We start from the raw sequence: 17,092 nt of genomic DNA, 5'->3' as shown, positions 1-17,092 counted from the left end.
AACTTCCTCTTTTTCTTGGCCAAGTTAAGGAAATCAGAGGGTTTGGACGAGCTTTGCATAATATGACTGGTTCGTTCGACCAATCTGTTTTCCTCTATGAGTTCCTATAAGAAGAGAGATATTTGGGCCGGGCGCGGTGGCTCAAGCCTGTAATCCCAGCACTTTGGGAGGCCGAGGCGGGTGGATCACGAGGTCAGGAGATCGAGACTATCCTGGCTAACATGGTGAAACCCCGTCTCTACTAAAAATACAAAAAACTAGCCGGGCGTGGTGGCGGGCGCCTGTAGTCTCAGCTACTTGGGAGGCTGAGGCGGGAGAATGGCCGGAACCCGGGAGGCGGAGCTTGCAGTGAGCCGAGATCACGCCACTGCACTCCAGCCTGGGAGACACAGCGAGACTCCGTCTCAAAAAAAAAAAAAAAAAAAAAAAAAAAAAAAAAAAAAAAAAAAAAGAAGAGAGATATTTGGTAGACTGTCACCCGCCCCCCACACCCCCTGCCACCCGGTCCCACGCTGGCTGGGAAAGAGAAAAGGAGGTAAATCTGACTGTTACATTGTCTATGTAAACCCACCTGATCTCCTTGCTCTGGACTCAGTCTATGCTGAAAGGAGTTTAGTGGAAGTTCGGTTTAGTCTTTGGAAGCAAACTGACTGTCTTAAGCAGATAATACAAATATTGTATCAAAAATGCCTTTTTTTTTTTTTTTTTTTTTTGAGACTGGCCTCACTCCGTCACCCAGATTGGAGTGGAGTGCTGTGATCATAGCTCATTGCAGCCTCAAACTCCTGGGCTCAGGTGATCCTCCCACTTCAGCCTCCTGAGTAGCTGGGCCCACAGGTGTGCACCACCATGCCTGGCTAATCATTTTTATTTGTAGAGACAGAGGTCTAGTTGCCCAGGCTGGTGTTAAACTCCTGAGCTCAAGTGATCCTCCCACCTCTGCCTCCCGAAGTGCTGGGATTACAGGTGTGAGCTACTGTGCCTAGCCAAAAATGCCTGCTTTCATTCACTATTGATTCCTAGACCCCACTCCAGACTGAACGGGTTTGAAGTCTGTGACTCTGATTTTTTTTTTTTTTAAAACAAGGGCCCCAAGCAATTCTTACACATAGTGAAGTCTGAGAAATATTTGTACAAGATGCTGCTGCCTCAGTGATTTCTGAATCAAGGGAGCCTTGGGGACTTGTTATTACGGCGAGCCCTCCAGTGTCAGGAGATCTGAGGTAGGAGTTAACTTAGATCAGCCTTTAAAATAAAACATGCAGGCCAGGTGTGGTGGCTCATGCCTGTAATCCTAGCACTTTGGGAGGCCGAGGCGGACGGATCACCTGAGATCAAGCGTTTGAGACCAGCCTGGCCAACACCGCAAAACCCCATCTCTAGTAAAAATACAAAAAAATTAGCTGGGCATGGTGGCGTGCGCCTGTAATCCCAGCTACTTGGGGGGCTGAGGCAGGAGAATTGCTTGAACCCAGGAGGTGGAGGTTGCAGTGAGCCGAGATTGCACCACTGCACTCCAGCCTGGGTGACAGAGTGAAACTCCATCTCAAAAAAAAAAAAAAAAAGTCAATTGAAATAGGATGTGCAGAGCCACTTCTTGATGGAGTGGAGATCACCAAAAGGATAGAAAGGTATGACTATGGGGCTAGGTGGGCAAGACAGCTGGTCGACACATGCAAGAATTGACAGGTCCACCAAGAGAGGAAGCAAGGAGCTGAATGGCAGGGGTGGCCTTGAGCTGGAACATTCATCTCTGTGCCTTAGTTCCCAAGGTGTAACCAAATCCCTCCTTATTGACTTAGGGTCACCTAGCTAGGGGGTTTGACAGAGTCTCGCTCTGTCTCCCAAGCTGGAGTGTAGTGGTACCATCTTGGCTCACTGCAACCTCCACTTCCCAGAATCAAACTATCCTTCCACCTCAGCCTCTCTAGTAGCTGGGACCACAGGCACAAACCACCATACACTACTAAGTTTTTAACTTTTTTGTAGAGACGAAGTCTCACTATATTGCCCAGGCTGGTTTTGAACTCCTGGGCTCAAGCGATCCTCGTGCGTGTGGCCTCCCAAAATGCTGGGATTACAGGCATGAGCCACTATGTCCAACCCTTACTACAACAGCTTTACAGCACTTTGTAAAAGTTTGCATGGGTGAACTGTCAGACACATGTGCAAAATTCCATCAACTTTTTCTTTTCTTCACATCTGCAATGTTTTTCATCAGCATCCTGTCACTTTTCAGCTACCACTGCTGGCCAGCTGGAAAAGAGCAGACAACCATAGGATCATTCCCCGCATCCACATTTTCTTTCTCTTTCTTTTTTTGAGATGGAGTCTCTCTCTGTTGCCCAGGCTGGAGTGCAGTGGCCCTATCTTGGCTCACTGCAACCTCCACCTCCTGGGTTCAAGGGATTCTCCTGCCTCGGCCTTCCAAGTAACTGGGATTACAAGTGTGTGCCACCACGCCTGGCCAATTTTTTGTATTTTTAGTAGAGACAGGGTTTCACCATGTTAGCCAGGATGGTCTCGATTTCCCAACCTCGTGATCCACCCGCCTCGGCCTCCCAAAGTGCTGGGATTACAGGTGTGAGCCACGGCGCCTGGCCCTTTTTTTTTTTTTTTTTTTCTGAGATGGGGTCTTTCAAAAGTACAGTTCTGAATCAAGGGAGCCTTGGGGTCTTGCTATTATGGTGAGCTCTGCAGTGCCAGGAGAACTGAGGTAGGAGTAAACTTAGATCAGCCTTTGAAATAGAATGTGTGAGGCCGGGTGCAGTGGCTCATGCCTGTAATCCCAGCACTTTGGGAGACTGAGGTGGGTGGATCACTTGAGATCAGGAATTTGAGACCAGCCTGGTCAACACGGCGAAACCTTGTCTCTAGTAAAAATTTAAAAAATTAGCTGAGTGTGGTGGCAAGTGCCTGTAATCTCAGCCACTTGGGAACCTGGGAACCGGAGGTTGCAGTGGCCTGAGATCGTGCTACTGCAGCTATTACTCAAGTCTAAAAATACTAGAAGTTGCCTATATATATATATATATTTTTTTTCGTTGCCAGACATGTCTGCAATTTGTGCTGGATCTGATAGAGAAACCATTTCCATGGGTCTATACAAAAATGTGGAGCCAGGGGTGGTGGCTCACTGGTAATCCCAGCACTTTGGGAGTGCCACTGCACTCCAGCCTGGGCGACAGAGTGAGACTCCGTCTCAAAAAAGAAAAAAATATATATTTTTTTAATGGTGATATAGAAGAACATTTCATGATGTGGTAAGAGAACCACAATATACTTAAGAAAAGAGAAAAGCTATTATTAACAGTTGTAATAACATAAATCATTTTTCTAAATAAGAAAGTGCATGATTTATATTCATAGAAAAACTCTCTGGAGTCCAGGTACAGTGGCTCATGCCTGTATTCCCAGCACTTTGGGAGACTAAGATAGGTGGATCACTTGAGCCCAGGAGTTTGAGACCAGCCTGAGCAATGTAATGAGATCTTGTCTCTAAATTTAAAAAGAAAAGGAAAAGAAAGGAAAGGAAGAAAGAAAGAGAAAAACTATCTGGAAGGATATTTTCTCAAAATGTTAACAATAGCCATATCTGGAGAGTAGAATATTTTTATTTTCTTTTTTTTATTATTATACTTTAAGTTCTAGGGTACATGTGCACAACGTGCAGGTTTGATACATACGTATACACGTGCCATGTTGGTTTGCTGCACCCATCAACTCATCATCTACATTAGGTATTTCTCCTAATGCTATCCCTCCCCTAACCCCCCACCCCCTGACACACCCCAGTGTGTGATGTTCCCCTCCCTGTATCCAAGTGATCTCATTGTTCAGTTCCCACCGATGAGTGAGAACATGCGGTGTTTGGTTTTCTGTCCTTGTGATAGTTTGCTGAGAATGGTGGTTTCCAGCTTCATCCATGTCCCTGCAAAGGACGTGACTCATCCTTTTTAATGACTGCATAGTATTCCATGGTGTGTATGTGCCACATTTTCTTAATCCAGTCTATGATTGATGGGCATTTGGGTTGGTTCCAAGTCTTTGCTATTGTGAATAGTGCCACAATAAACATACATGTGCATGTATCTTTATAGTAGCATGATTTATAATCCTTTGGGTATATACCCAGTAATGGGATTGCTGGGTCAAATGGTATTTCTAGTTCTAGATCTTTGAGGAATCGCCACACTGTCTTCCACAATGGTTGAACTAATTTACCAGCTTTTATTTTCTTATTCTAGCTCCTCTTTCTTTTCTTTTTCTTTTTTTTTTTTTTTTTGAGACGACGTCTCGCTCTTGTCCCCCAAGCTAGAGTGCAATGGCACGATCTTGGCTCACTGCAACCTCCACCTCCTGGGTTCAAGCAATTCTCCTGCCTCAGCTTCCCAAGTAGCTGTAACTACACGCGCCTGCCACCACGCCCGGCTAAATTTTGTATTTTTAGTAGAGACGGGGTGTCACCACATTGGCCAGGCTGGTCTCGAACTCCTAACCTCAGGTGATCCGCCCTCCTTGGCCTCCCAAAGTGCTGGGATTACAGTCATGAGCCACCGCGCCCGGCCGCTCCTCTTTCAATTATTTCTTTCCACATTAATATTCTTATTATGGAGAAGGAGGAAAGATGGGATAATGACAGACCTTGACACGTTTCCTTGGTCCTCCATAAGGAGAAAGAGCCTCCTCTAAGCCTGACAGCACGGTGCACTGAGTGAGGACAGGAGGTTGGGACATTTCCCAGAGGCTTGGGTTCAAAACCACTGAGGTATTGGGAAACATAAAGTAACTTTTACATGGAAGGTAAAAACAAGATCCTTTCCTCAAAAGACCCACCTGGAGCCCATACTTGCACTCAGGCAACCCACAGGCTTGCAACAACAGGGTCTTTTTTTTTTTTTTTTTTTTTTTTTTGAGATGGAATCTTGTTCTGTCACTCAGGCTTGAGTACAGTGGCACAATCTCGGCTCACTGCAGCTTCTACCTCTCAGGTTCAAGTAATTCTCCTGCCTCAGCCTCCCAAGTAGCTGGGATTACAGGTGCCAACCATAATGCCCAGCTAATTTTTGTATTTTTTTTTTTTAAACAGAATTTCACTCTTGTTGCCCAGGCTGGAGTGCAATGGCATGATCTTGGCTCACTGCAACCTCTGCCTCCCAGGTTCAAGTGACTCTCCTGCCTCAGCCTCCTGAGTAGCTGGGATTACAGGTGCCCATCACCATGCCCAGCTAATTTTTGTATTTTTAGTAGTGATGGGGTTTCATCATGTGGCTGAGGCTGGTCTTGAACTCCTGACCTCAGGTGATCCCCCCACCTTGGCCTCCCAAAGTGCTGGGATTACAAGTGTGAGCCACCATGCCCAGCCTAAACCTCTTTTCTTTATATATTACCCAGTCTTAGGTAGTCCTTTATAGCAGTGTGAAAATGGACTAATACACCATATATATATAATATAGATAGAGATTTTATATGTTTATAGATATTTATATATTTATTTATATATATAATATTTAATAGTTCTCAATAACAAAAATTATCTAATTCATTGGTTTAACTTTATTCTTCCATAAAACTTTAATAAATACCATCTGGTGAAGGTGTAATTGCCTGATGAGTTCTTCTTGCCTGCTGCACAAACAAAAATCAATTCACTGAGATGATAGCATTGCAAAAAGAGAGTTTACTTGGCATGCAATCAGCCACACCACATGGGGAATGAAATTTATTACTCTCATCAATGTCCCTGAAGGCTATGATGTTAAGGGTTTTGTGGAAAATTTGGTGGGCAGGGGACTCGGGAGTGGGTGTTACTGATTGGTTGAGGATGAAATCACAGGGGTGTAGAAAACAGTCTTCTTGAGCTGAGTCCACCTCTGCGTGGAGCCACAGGATCAGCTGACTCATGAGTCATGGGTCCAGGTGGGGTCAGTCCGAAAGATCTCCAAAACACCAATTGTAGGTTTTACAATAGTGATGTTACCTACAGTGTTTCCAGAAAGGGGTTCTGATCCAGACCCCAAGAAAGGGTTCTTGGATCTCACACAAGAAAGAATTCAGGGGCCGGGCGCGGTGGCTCAAGCCTGTAATCCCAGCACTGTGGGAGGCCGAGATGGGCGGATCACGAGGTCAGGAGATCGAGACCATCCTGGCTAACACGGTGAAACCCCGTCTCTACTAAAAAATACAAAAAACTAGCCGGGCGCGGTGGCGGGCGCCTGTAGTCCCAGCTACTCCGGAGGCTGAGGCAGGAGAATGGCGTGAACCCGGGAGGCGGAGCTTGCAGTGAGCTGAGATCCGGCCACTGCACTCCAGCCTGGGCGGCAGAGCGAGACTCCGTCTCAAAAAAAAAAAAAAAAAAAAAAAGAAAGAAAGAATTCAGGGTGCGTCCACAGAGTAGAGTGAGCACAAGTTTATTAGAGAAGTAAAGAAGCAAAAGAATGGCTACTCCATAGCCAAGGTTATTTCTTGATCATATGCTAAACAAGGGTTTGATTACTCCTAAATTTTCTGGGAAAGGGGCGAGGAGTTCCCAGAACTAATGGTTCCTCCCCATTTTAGACCACATAGGGTAACTTCTGGATGTTGCCATGGCATTTGTATACTGTCATGGTGCTGGTGGGAGTGTCTTTTAGCATGCTAATGCATTATATTAGCATAATGAGCAGTGAAGATGGTCAGAGGTCACTTTTGTTGCCATCTTGGATTTAATGGGTTTGGGCTGGTTTCTTTACTGCATCCTGTTTTATCAGTGGGTTCTTTGTGACCTGTATCTTGTGTCAACCTCCTATCTCATCCTGTGACTAAAAATCCACAACCTCCTGAGAATGCAGCCCAGCAGGTCTCAACCTTATTTTACCCAGCCCCTGTTCAAGATGGAGTCGGTCTGGTTCCAACACCTCTGACACACTTCCCCCTGCCTTTTACAAGGGGACGAAGTGTTGTAGAGGGATGAAGATCCATCATCAGTAACTTCTTTGGGCTGAATAGGGGTGGTGATATTCCTGCCTAACTATTAGGGTCTCTTTTATTCAGGGTAGAGAGGAGCTCAGTCAGAAAGCGTTAGTATGGTGATGGCCATTCATAACTCTGAGTTCTGACAAAAGGTGGTGTCTGGAAGATTAATAAGTGTTCAATTTAAGAAAATGTTGGCCGGGCACAGTGGCTCATGCCTGTAATCTCAGGGCTTTGGGAGGCCAAGGCAGGCAGATCACCTGAGATCAGGAGTTCAAGACCAGCCTGACCAACATAGAGAAACCCCATCTCTACTAAAAATACAAAATTAGCCAGGTGTGGTGGCACATGTCTGTAATCCCAGCTGCTCGAGAGGCTGAGGCAGGAGAATCGCTTACAGTGAGCCAAGATTGCACCACTGCACTCCAGCCTGAGCAACAAGAGCAAAACTCCATCTCAAAAAAAAAAAAAAAAGAAAATGTTGAGTGAGTTTATCCTGCATTCCTATACAAAGAGTACAACAGTCATATATTCCATAGTAGTAAAACAAAATAGATAAAATAATTCCAAGTAAACTAAATAGGAAGGCTTTCCATGAACTGGGCAATGGTTAGAACCAAGCTGATACGGAGTTGCTAGCCAATCCCAATACATGTCCAGAATTATAAACTGATTCCACATTTTTACATTGCCCATTCCTCCTGTTTCTGCTGAGCAGCAGACAGAGATCATTGGTTGGTTCATAAAAATAATCAGGGTCAGTCTAAATAGCAGAAAAGGTAGGGTGTGATGGCTCATGCCTGTAATTCCAACATTTTGGGAGGCCGAGGAAGGTGGATCACTTAAGGCCAGGAGTTTAAGACCAGAGTACCCCACATGGTAAAACCCCATCTGTACTAAAAATACGAAAATTACCTGGGTATGGTGGTGGGTGTCTGTAATCCCAGCTACTCGGGAGGTCAAGGCATGAGAATCACTTGAACCCAGCAGATGGAGGTTGCAGTGAGCCGAGATCATGTTGCTGCGCTCCAGCCTGGGTAACAAAGTGAGATTCTGTCTCAAAAAATAGCCGGACGCAGTGGCAGGCACCTGTAGTCCCAGCTACTCGGGAGGCTGAGGCAGGAGAATGGTGTGAACCCCTGGAGGCAGAGCTTGCAGTGAGCCGAGATCGTGCCACTGCACTCCAGCCTGGGCGACAGAGTGAGACTTCATCTCAAAATAAATAAATAAAAATAAAATTTAAAAAGCAGAAAAAACTCAAAAACAATGGATGAGACAAGACTCTAATAACAGATATGTATCAGTTCATTTTCACACTGCTGATAAGGATATATCGGAGACTGGGCAATTTACAAAAGAAAGAGAGGTTTAATGGACTTACAGTTCCACATGGCTGGAGAGGCCTCGCAATCACGATGGAAGGCAAGGAGCAGCAAGTCACATCTTACATGAATGGCAGCAGGCAAAGAGAGAGCTTGTGCAGGGAAACCCCCCCTTATAAAACCATCAGCTTTCATGAGACTTATTCACTATCATGAGAATAGCGTGGGAAAGGCCTGCCCCCATGATTCAATTCCTTCACACCAGGTCCCTTCCACAACGTGTGGGAATTCAAGATGAGATTTGGGTGGGGACACAGCCAAACCATATCAAGGTATACCATAGTTTTTGATACATAATTTTTTCTCTCTCTCATCTCCCATTTTTATTAAATTAAAAAAAATCATGGTAGGACTGATTTGTTTGCAAAACAAGCTTTAGTCTTATGAGACTTGGCATATTGTTCACATAATGTGCAGCAAGAATAATTATTTGCTATACAGGCTTCTTTTAAATTTGGCTTTGATTGCCAGGTGTGATGACTCACACCTGTAATCGCAGAACTTTGGGAGGCTGAGGCAGGTGGATCACCTGAAGTCAGGAGTTCAAGACCAGCTTGACCAATATGGAGAAACCCCATCTGTACTAAAAATACAAAATTAGCTGGGTATGGTGGTGCATGCCTATAATCCCAGCTACTTGGGAACCTGAGGCAGGAGAATTGCTTGAACCCAGGAGGCGGAGGTTGCGGCGAGCAGAGATCACGGCATTGCACTCCAGCCTGGGCAACAAGAGCAAAATAATAACAATAATAATAATAATAGAAAAATAAAATTGGCTTTGATGGAACTTTTTTCTATAAGGACTCTTAGATTAGAGTTTTTAAGGCCTTGAGCCCAGCCACTGATTAATCTGTGCCTGCAAATACCTATATGAGTTGGGTAAATTTCTCTCTTCTTGAGGTCCCAAGATAACTTGAGGCTTCTGGGCCTGTCAGAAAGTGACATTCTTGGCCGGGCGCGGTGGCTCAAGCCTGTAATCCCAGCACTTTGGGAGGACGAGGCGGGTGGACCACAAGGTCAGGAGATCGAGACTATCCTGGCTAACATGGTGAAACCCCGTCTCTACTAAAAATACAAAAAACTAGCCGGGCGTGGTGGCGGGCGCCTGTAGTCTCAGCTACGTGGGAGGCTGAGGCGGGAGAATGGCGTGAACCCGGGAGGCGGAGCTTGCAGTGAGCCGAGATCACGCCACTGCACTCCAGCCTGGGAGACACAGCGAGACTCCGTCTCAAAAAAAAAAAAAAAAAAAAAAAAAGAAAGTGACATTCTTTATTTGCCACAGGTCAGAAACCCTGTACAGGGATTGTGTAGACAAGGTATGATGGCAGTTTTCCTAAGGGGCTTTTATTGGCTCGATATGTCAACTTTGATTCCTTTAAAGCAGTCTGTTTGTATTTGAAAGCACTCCAGGTAAAATAACCTGATACAAAAGAAAAACAGATTCTTATTGCACTTATGCAAATAGCTATATTGCCATAAGTTAAGAATACTAGGCCAGATGTGGTGGCTCACACCAGCAATCCCAGCACTTTGGGGGGCTGATGTGGGAGGATCACTTGTGCCCAGGAGTTTGAGACCAGCTTGGCCAACATAGTGAGACCTCAACTCTACAAACAAATAAAACAAAATTAGCTGGGCGTGGTGACACACAATTGTAACCCCAGGTACTTGGGAGGCTGAGGTGAGTGGATCACTTGAGCCTGTGAGGCCGAGGCTATAGTGAGCTGTGATGATTGTGACCATGCCACTGAACTTCAGCCTGGATGAGAGAGAAAGGCCCTGTCCAAACAAACAAATAAAATACCAACCAACCAAACAAACAAAAAACACTGATGAATACTCACAAATAGTTTCCAGATTCTGGAAAAATCAAGTAGAGAGAAAGGAATATGCTCCAAATTTTGCTCATAGGAGTATACTTTACTCAATTGTTAAAAGCTGTAAATAATTCAAAAGAAGAGTTTTCTTGACTCTGAAAAACAAGAGAGGATCAGCAATGTTTGAAGCAAAAAGTCATAAGAAGATTATTTTTGTCTTTTATTAATTTAGTCTATGCAATTAATTCCTGTTTTGCTTGATATTTATGAACACATTAGTTTTCCAAGAGAGTCTTGGAAATTTTTCCCCTCTACTTTAATGTCACACTTTCAAAAGTTAGCAGAGACCTGGATTTAAGAATCAGAGTCCTATAGCTAATTATAAAACATCTTTTGAACAGGATCAAAACAAGACAACAATTGTCTGTGGATGACAAAAGGTCTTAGGGGAGCCATATTCAAAGACACAATTGACAAGGAAATTTGGTCACTTCTGTGGTATACAACAATTTTACATAAAAATTATAATTATTACTGATAACTTACACTAACTCATATCAGAACTATAGGAGTTTCCCATAATTTTGTACTATGTATCAATAACATACTTATACAGATAAATCCCAAAGAAAGCCAAACACCATTTCATATTTGACAGTGCTTCCAGTATGATTTTAATATACCACATAGGTCAAATCTGTTTTCTTTTTTCTTTTTTTTTTTTTTTTGAGACAGTCTCACTCTGTCCCCCAGGCTGGAATGCAGTGACGTAGTCTCACTCTGTCCACCAGGCTGGAATGCAGTACATAATCTCGGCTCACTGCAGTCTTCACCTCCCATGTTCAAGTGATTCTTGTGCCTCAGCCTCCTGAGTATTTGGGACTATAAGCACACACCACCATGACTGGCTAATTTTTGTATTTTTAGTAGAGATGGGGTCTTGCCATGTTGGCCAGGCTTGTCTCAAACTACAGGCCTGAAGTGATCCACTGGCCTCGGCCTCCCAAAATGCTAGGATTACAGGCATGAGCCACTGCACCTGGTCCAAATATGCCATTTTTGGATTTTACAGGACTTAATATCTAAAAGGATTAATCAGGTCAGAAAAAGACATAATTTAAAATTTGATTTTGGAAAGTTTATCAAATATCAAAGATTTAAAATACTGATATTATAAAATAAAATCCTAGATCAACATAAGTCATTTATTTAGCCAAAATCATAACTCAAAGATTTTTAAAAGACAAAAACCTTTACTCACTGATAGAGGAAGATGTAGCTTTCCAAAAAAAAGTCTTTTTAATTTCCTTTCTTTTTCCTGTAGTTTATTCAAAAGGCAAGCAAAAATCTTTCATTATCTTTTAATATTACGTGAAAATTTTGTTCAAGAGAGAAAGCCAAATTTCACCTTTGCATTAGTGTACTATTAATGTCAAACCCAATTCCTAATAGAAGCTGTAGACAAATTTATTTAATTTTAATTAGTTTGACCATAAGGTAAGATTCTCATAAACCTTTTATAGCCCTTTACAATTTTCTGTTAAGGATCAAATTAGCCAGGCATGATGACTCATGCCTGTAATCCCAGCACTTTGGGAGACTGAGCTGGGCGGATCACTTGAGGTCAGGAGTTTGAGACCAGCCTGGCCAACATGGTGAAACCCCATCTCTACTAAAAATACAAAAATTAGCCAGGCATAGTGGTACACACTTGTAATCCCAGCTACTTGGGAGGCTGAGGCATGAGAATCGCTTGAACCTGGGAGATGGAGGTTGTAGTGAGCCCAGATTGCACCACTGTATTCCAGCCTGGGCAACAGAGTGAGACTCTGTGTCAAAAAAAAAAAAAAAAAAAAAAGGATCAAATCAATGCCCTAAGAAAACCCTGTTGTGGTTTTATTTCAATGTTCAATTTATGGAAAAACTGAATAATACCCCTTTAACTTAGGCAATATGTTCACACATAGAATTTGTTTTATAAGATTAATCTTTCACAAACCTTTCACAACTTACTCAAAACTTTAGCTTTATCCTGTCGAATTTAAAACAATCCTTTAACTCTCTAAATTAGGCCAAAAAACCTACATTCCCATATCTTCTTTACCAAAAACACATTCTACTTTCCTTACATACTTTGCATGTAAAACTGTTTCTCCAGTACTCTCAATTACATATGTTACAATATTACCTCTTAGTTACTTTTATTCTTGGTGAAAAACCTGGCAAGTAAGAGATTTTATTTATGTACCAGGTGTGGAGTCTAGAACACCAGCTAAGAAATACAGATAAGGTCTGACTCTTCTCAGCATAGCTAGGGGGCATAGCTAACTCCACTTCCTCAGCCCTTTGCTCCAAAGCAGGTAAGTTGAACAATTATCACATTAAAGAAGCCATTTATGACATTAAACCATTTAGCAAATGTGTCAGAGGTGCTGCAACCAGAGCAACTATTCTTTTGAATAGGAGCTGGGTAAAATGAGGCTAAGACCTTCTGAATTGCATTCCCAGGTTAGGCATTCTTAGTCACAGAACAGGAGATCAGCACAAGATATAGGCCACAAAGACTCAAGTGATAAAACAGGATGCAATAAAGAAACCAGTCAGGCCGGGCGCGGTGGCTCAAGCCTGTAATCCCAGCACTTTGGGAGGCCGAGACGGGTGGATAACGAGGTCAGGAGATCGAGACCATCCTGGCGAACACAGTGAAACCCCGTCTCTACTAAAACTACAAAAAAAAACTAGCCGGGCGAGGTGGTGGGCGCCTGTAGTCCCAGCTACTTGGGAGGCTGAGGCAGGAGAATGGCGGGAACCCGGGAGGCGGAGCTTGCAGTGAGCTGAGATCCGGCCACTGCACTCCAGCCTGGGCGACAGAGCGAGACTCCGTCTCAAAAAAAAAAAAAAAAAAAAGAAACCAGTCAAAACATGCCAAAACCGAGATGACAAGTGACCTCTGGAATGTCTTCATTGCTCATTATATGCTAACTATAATGGATTAGCATGCTAAAAGACACTCCCACCAGTGCCATGATAGTTTACAATACCATGGCAACGTCTGAAAGTTATATGGACTGCCTCAGTTTCAAGATTTCCTTCCCCTTCCCAGAAAACTCATGAATAATCCACCCGTTGTTTAGCATACGATCAGGACATAACCAGAAAAACAGCCAACAGCAGCGCTCGGGGCTGCTATGCCTCTTGAGTAACCATTCTTCTGTTTCTTTACTTCTCTAATAAACGTGTCTTCACTGTACTCTGTGGACACATCCTGAATTCTTGCTTGTGTGAAATCCAAGAACCCTCTCTTGGGGTCTGTATCGGGACCCTTTTCCAGGAACATCTTCCTGGCAAACCAAAAAAGACATTACCAGAGAGACCCTTGGCCCAAAGGATAATCATCTGTGCAGCACTAATTGACCGACTTTGGGTAAGTAGCGGGTACATTTTATCTCGATTAAGGGACAAAAATTTGGGTTAGAAGCCCAACTTCAAAGGGTTAGATTCCCCCCCAAGACATAGGGGGTTAGAGGTCCCCCTCAGTAAGGCCCCTCTTAGTTAAAAATGGATCTAGTGGCCAGGCGCAGTGGCTCATGTCTGTAATCCCAGCACTTTGGGAGGCTGAGGCAGGTAGATCACTTGAGGTCAGGAGTTCGAGACCAGCCTAGCCAACATCGTGAAACCCCGTCTCTACTAAAAATACAAACATTAGCCAGGCATGGTGGTGTGCACCTGTAATCCTAGCTACTGAGGAGGCTGAGGTAGGAGAATCACTTGAACCTGGGGGATGGAGGTTGCAGTGAGCCGAGATAGTGCTACTGTACTCCAGCCTGGGCAACAGAACGAGACTGTCTCAAAAAAAAAAAAAAAAAAAAAGGATTTGGCACTATGGGATGCTAAAAGCTATTCTCTTTGGATTAATCCACCTTGCGTTCTTTGCTGATGACTGCGGGGTTTTTTCCCTCCATCAAAGGGGAAAATTGAGATCTGATGGGACTCCTGGAAAAGATCCCTTCGTTACTGACAAGCAGTCACCTGAACTTTTGTTTCAGTGTTGCTTTGATGGTGGGTCTTTCTATGGCTTCCCGGTGCTTCTCATCTCCCCTTCTCTGCCACAGGCAATGCTTTACTCCTTCCACTTTCCTCTCTCTGTCTTCCTTTCCTTTCCCTTTTCTATCTTTTCTGTCACACAGGGTGACTGACCACTCTTCTGTCTTGCTCAGAGACCACATGTTGAAACTCCTGGTTTGGAGATCCTTCCACCCCACTTTGAGTAGATCAAAGATGACAGGGGCCAACAGGGGCAAGTTTGAGCCTTGCCAGGTTGATATTGGGTGCTCAGCGGGGTGGCTAGTGTCTATGTTTTGTCACATGTATTTTGCTCCAGCCAGAATGAAAAATGTTAATTTGATTTCTCCATGCAGCCTCTTGGGCAGCATCTTGCAAAATTGAGAGGCTTTTGCTTATGGTTCCGTGAAACAGAAAAAGATGATTTTCTTTTGTCACATGGCTTGGCCCCCATAGCTATGGCACAGCAAGCAGGGCCACCAAAGTCACACAGAGAAAGGGAACCGAGAAACTTGGCATACTGGCAAAAGGGGAAGGATTTCTTACCAGTCAGAGACCAGGTGCAGTGACTCACACCTGTAATCCCAGCACTTTGGGAGGCTGAGGTGGGAGGATCACCTGAGATTGGGAGTTTGAGACCAGCCTGGGCAACATAGTGAAACCCCCATCTCTACAAAAAGAACTACAAAAATTAGTTGGGTGTGGTGGTACACGCCTGTAGTCCCAGCTATTTGGAGGGCTGAGGTGGAAGGATCACTTGAACTAGGGAGGTGGAGGTTGCAGTGGGCAGAGATCTTGCCACTGCACCCCAGCCTAGGTGACAGAGAGATACCCTGTCTTAAAAAAAAAAAAAAAAAAAAAAAATTCTTACCAGTCAAGCTTCTGGCCTCTCTCTGTGTGCAAACTGGTTGAATAAATGGTTAAAAAAAATACTGTTTCCTCTGCAAGGTTTTGATTAATAGGAAAAATTATTTGTGAGGCTAGTCTTAGGCTGTAGTGAATCTGGTGTACCTTGTGTCATGAATTTGTCTTTCTGTGTTGCTCCGTCATGAAGAGAGGGGTACCACAGGATAGAATGTGGACTTGGGACCCCTATAAGCCCACTATTCAAGCTGGCCCATCAGATTTCCAGTCTTGAATTTTCCTTTCTTAGAGCTACCTTTGGAGATTCCAGATCTTATAAAAAACGCTCACCACCTCTTTGAAAATACCTCCTATGCCCATGATTAAGTCATAACTTTAGTTAAGTCTCATTGGTTTCACCTAGGAGATTACCGTTGGTAAAGTTCAAAAGCCAGAAATACTGTTTGTTTGTCCTGGCTAGAGTCTGGTAATAAGAGACTTGGTTAAAACTCAGCTTAATTAAAAGTGGATATTCAAGCTATGCATCTGTCTGTCTGTCTGTCTGTCTGTCTATCTATCTATCTATCTATCTATCTATCTATCCATCCATCCATCTATCTATCTATCTATCTACTTATTATTTGAGATGACATCTCCCTCTGTTGCCTAGACTGGAGTGTAGTGGCAAGATCTCTGCTCACTGCAACCTCTACCTCTTGGATTCAAGCAATTCTCCTGCCTCAGCTGGGATTACAGGCATCTGCCACCATGCCCGGCTGATTTTTGTATTTTTAGTAGAGACGGGGTTTCACTGTGTTGACCAGGTTGGTCTCGAACTCCTGACCTCAAGTGATCCACCTGCCTCCAGCTCCCAGAGTGCTGGGATTACAGGCCTGAGCCACCTCGCTCAGCCAAAGCTATGCATCTATTTAAAAGGCCTTTACAGTTTCTTTCTCTTCTTAAATCAAGTATTTCTTTAAAAAAAGTTTTTTCTTCTCAGTCAACTGAATCGTTTTCCCCCATTTTGTCTTCTTGTCACTCTTGATGCCCACATGAGAGGACCTGAGATAATTTCTAAGAGCCTGAGACAGACCCCGTTTTGGGAAAAACCTGTTTTCCTTATGGAATCCCAGAAGTTGAAAGCGGAGAGATCCCTCTCAAGATCTAAGGCTCTGCTCTGTTGTGCATTGCATTACTTGATGTTTTTGACTTTTGGGGGTATCAGAAATGACTTTGCATTATGAGAGAGCTTTTAGTATTGGTATGTAATAACTTGGTGGGAAATATACGTTTAGGGATGGCTAATGGCAGCAATGGGGGATACTCGGCTCTTTCCATGTTTGGATCAGAGTCATCTTCTTGGAAGTTGCATGCTTTCCTGACCCTGTTCCTCAAAGGGCTCCAACCTGAAGCTAGTAATCCAGTTAAGAAACTTAAAAACTGGGCCAAGTGGCTCACGCCTACAATCCCAGCACTTTGGGAGGCTGAGAGGGGTGGATCGCCTGAGGACAGGAGTTCGAGACCAGCCTGGGCAACATGGTAAAACCCCATCTCTACTAAAAATACAATTAGCCGGGCCTGGTGGCGGGTGCCTGTAATCCCAGCTACTCGGGAAGCTGAGGTACGAGAACTGCTTGATCCTGGGAGGTCGAGGCTGTAGTGAGCCAAGATCATGGTACTACACTCCAGCCTAGAGACCCGTCTTAAAAAAAAAAAAAAAAAAAAAAAAAAAAAGCTCTTCTTCTGTGTGCGTATTTATATGTGTTGTGTGTATAATGTTTATATAAAAGATCTCTAGTTAATTTGTTTAAAGAAAAATAAGCACTTAAGTATTTCTCAGAAAAGTAGAAACTTTAATGCCTTTTAGTTCACATGACTTAAATAATCTTTGGGAGATAGATAGTTTTAAAGATTATTGGTAAAACAAAAAATGTCTTCAAAATTTAAACATTTGGTCTAAGTTAGGCAGGTCAGATATTGTGTATACTAAACTACACAAACTGCTTCTATGACTTTTGGAACCATTAGAGTCTAGGG

At 43.7% G+C, this 17,092-nt stretch overlaps 1 protein-coding gene across 8 annotated transcripts in view; it reads left to right on the top strand.

Moving 5' to 3' along the window:
* The first annotated feature begins 13,320 nt into the window (after positions 1 to 13,320).
* PECAM1 (platelet and endothelial cell adhesion molecule 1) overlaps positions 13,321 to 17,092 on the top strand; it is a 100,715-nt gene continuing 96,943 nt past the window's right edge. For 5 of the 8 annotated variants that reach the window (XM_077972482.1, XM_077972473.1, XM_077972491.1 and 2 more), the window contains exon 1: positions 13,321 to 13,574. The gene's annotated coding sequence lies outside the window, so the exon portion shown is untranslated. The remainder of the gene's footprint in view (positions 13,575 to 17,092) is intronic. The other 3 variants (XM_077972464.1, XM_077972468.1, XM_077972469.1) reach the window with 2 other exon arrangements.

This window comes from Macaca mulatta, chromosome 16 (genome assembly GCF_049350105.2).
Source record: "Macaca mulatta isolate MMU2019108-1 chromosome 16, T2T-MMU8v2.0, whole genome shotgun sequence".
In the NCBI taxonomy this organism is placed as follows: Eukaryota; Metazoa; Chordata; class Mammalia; order Primates; family Cercopithecidae; genus Macaca; species Macaca mulatta.
Note: the sequence above shows the minus strand (reverse complement) of the source record. Positions and strands in the feature narration are given on the sequence as shown.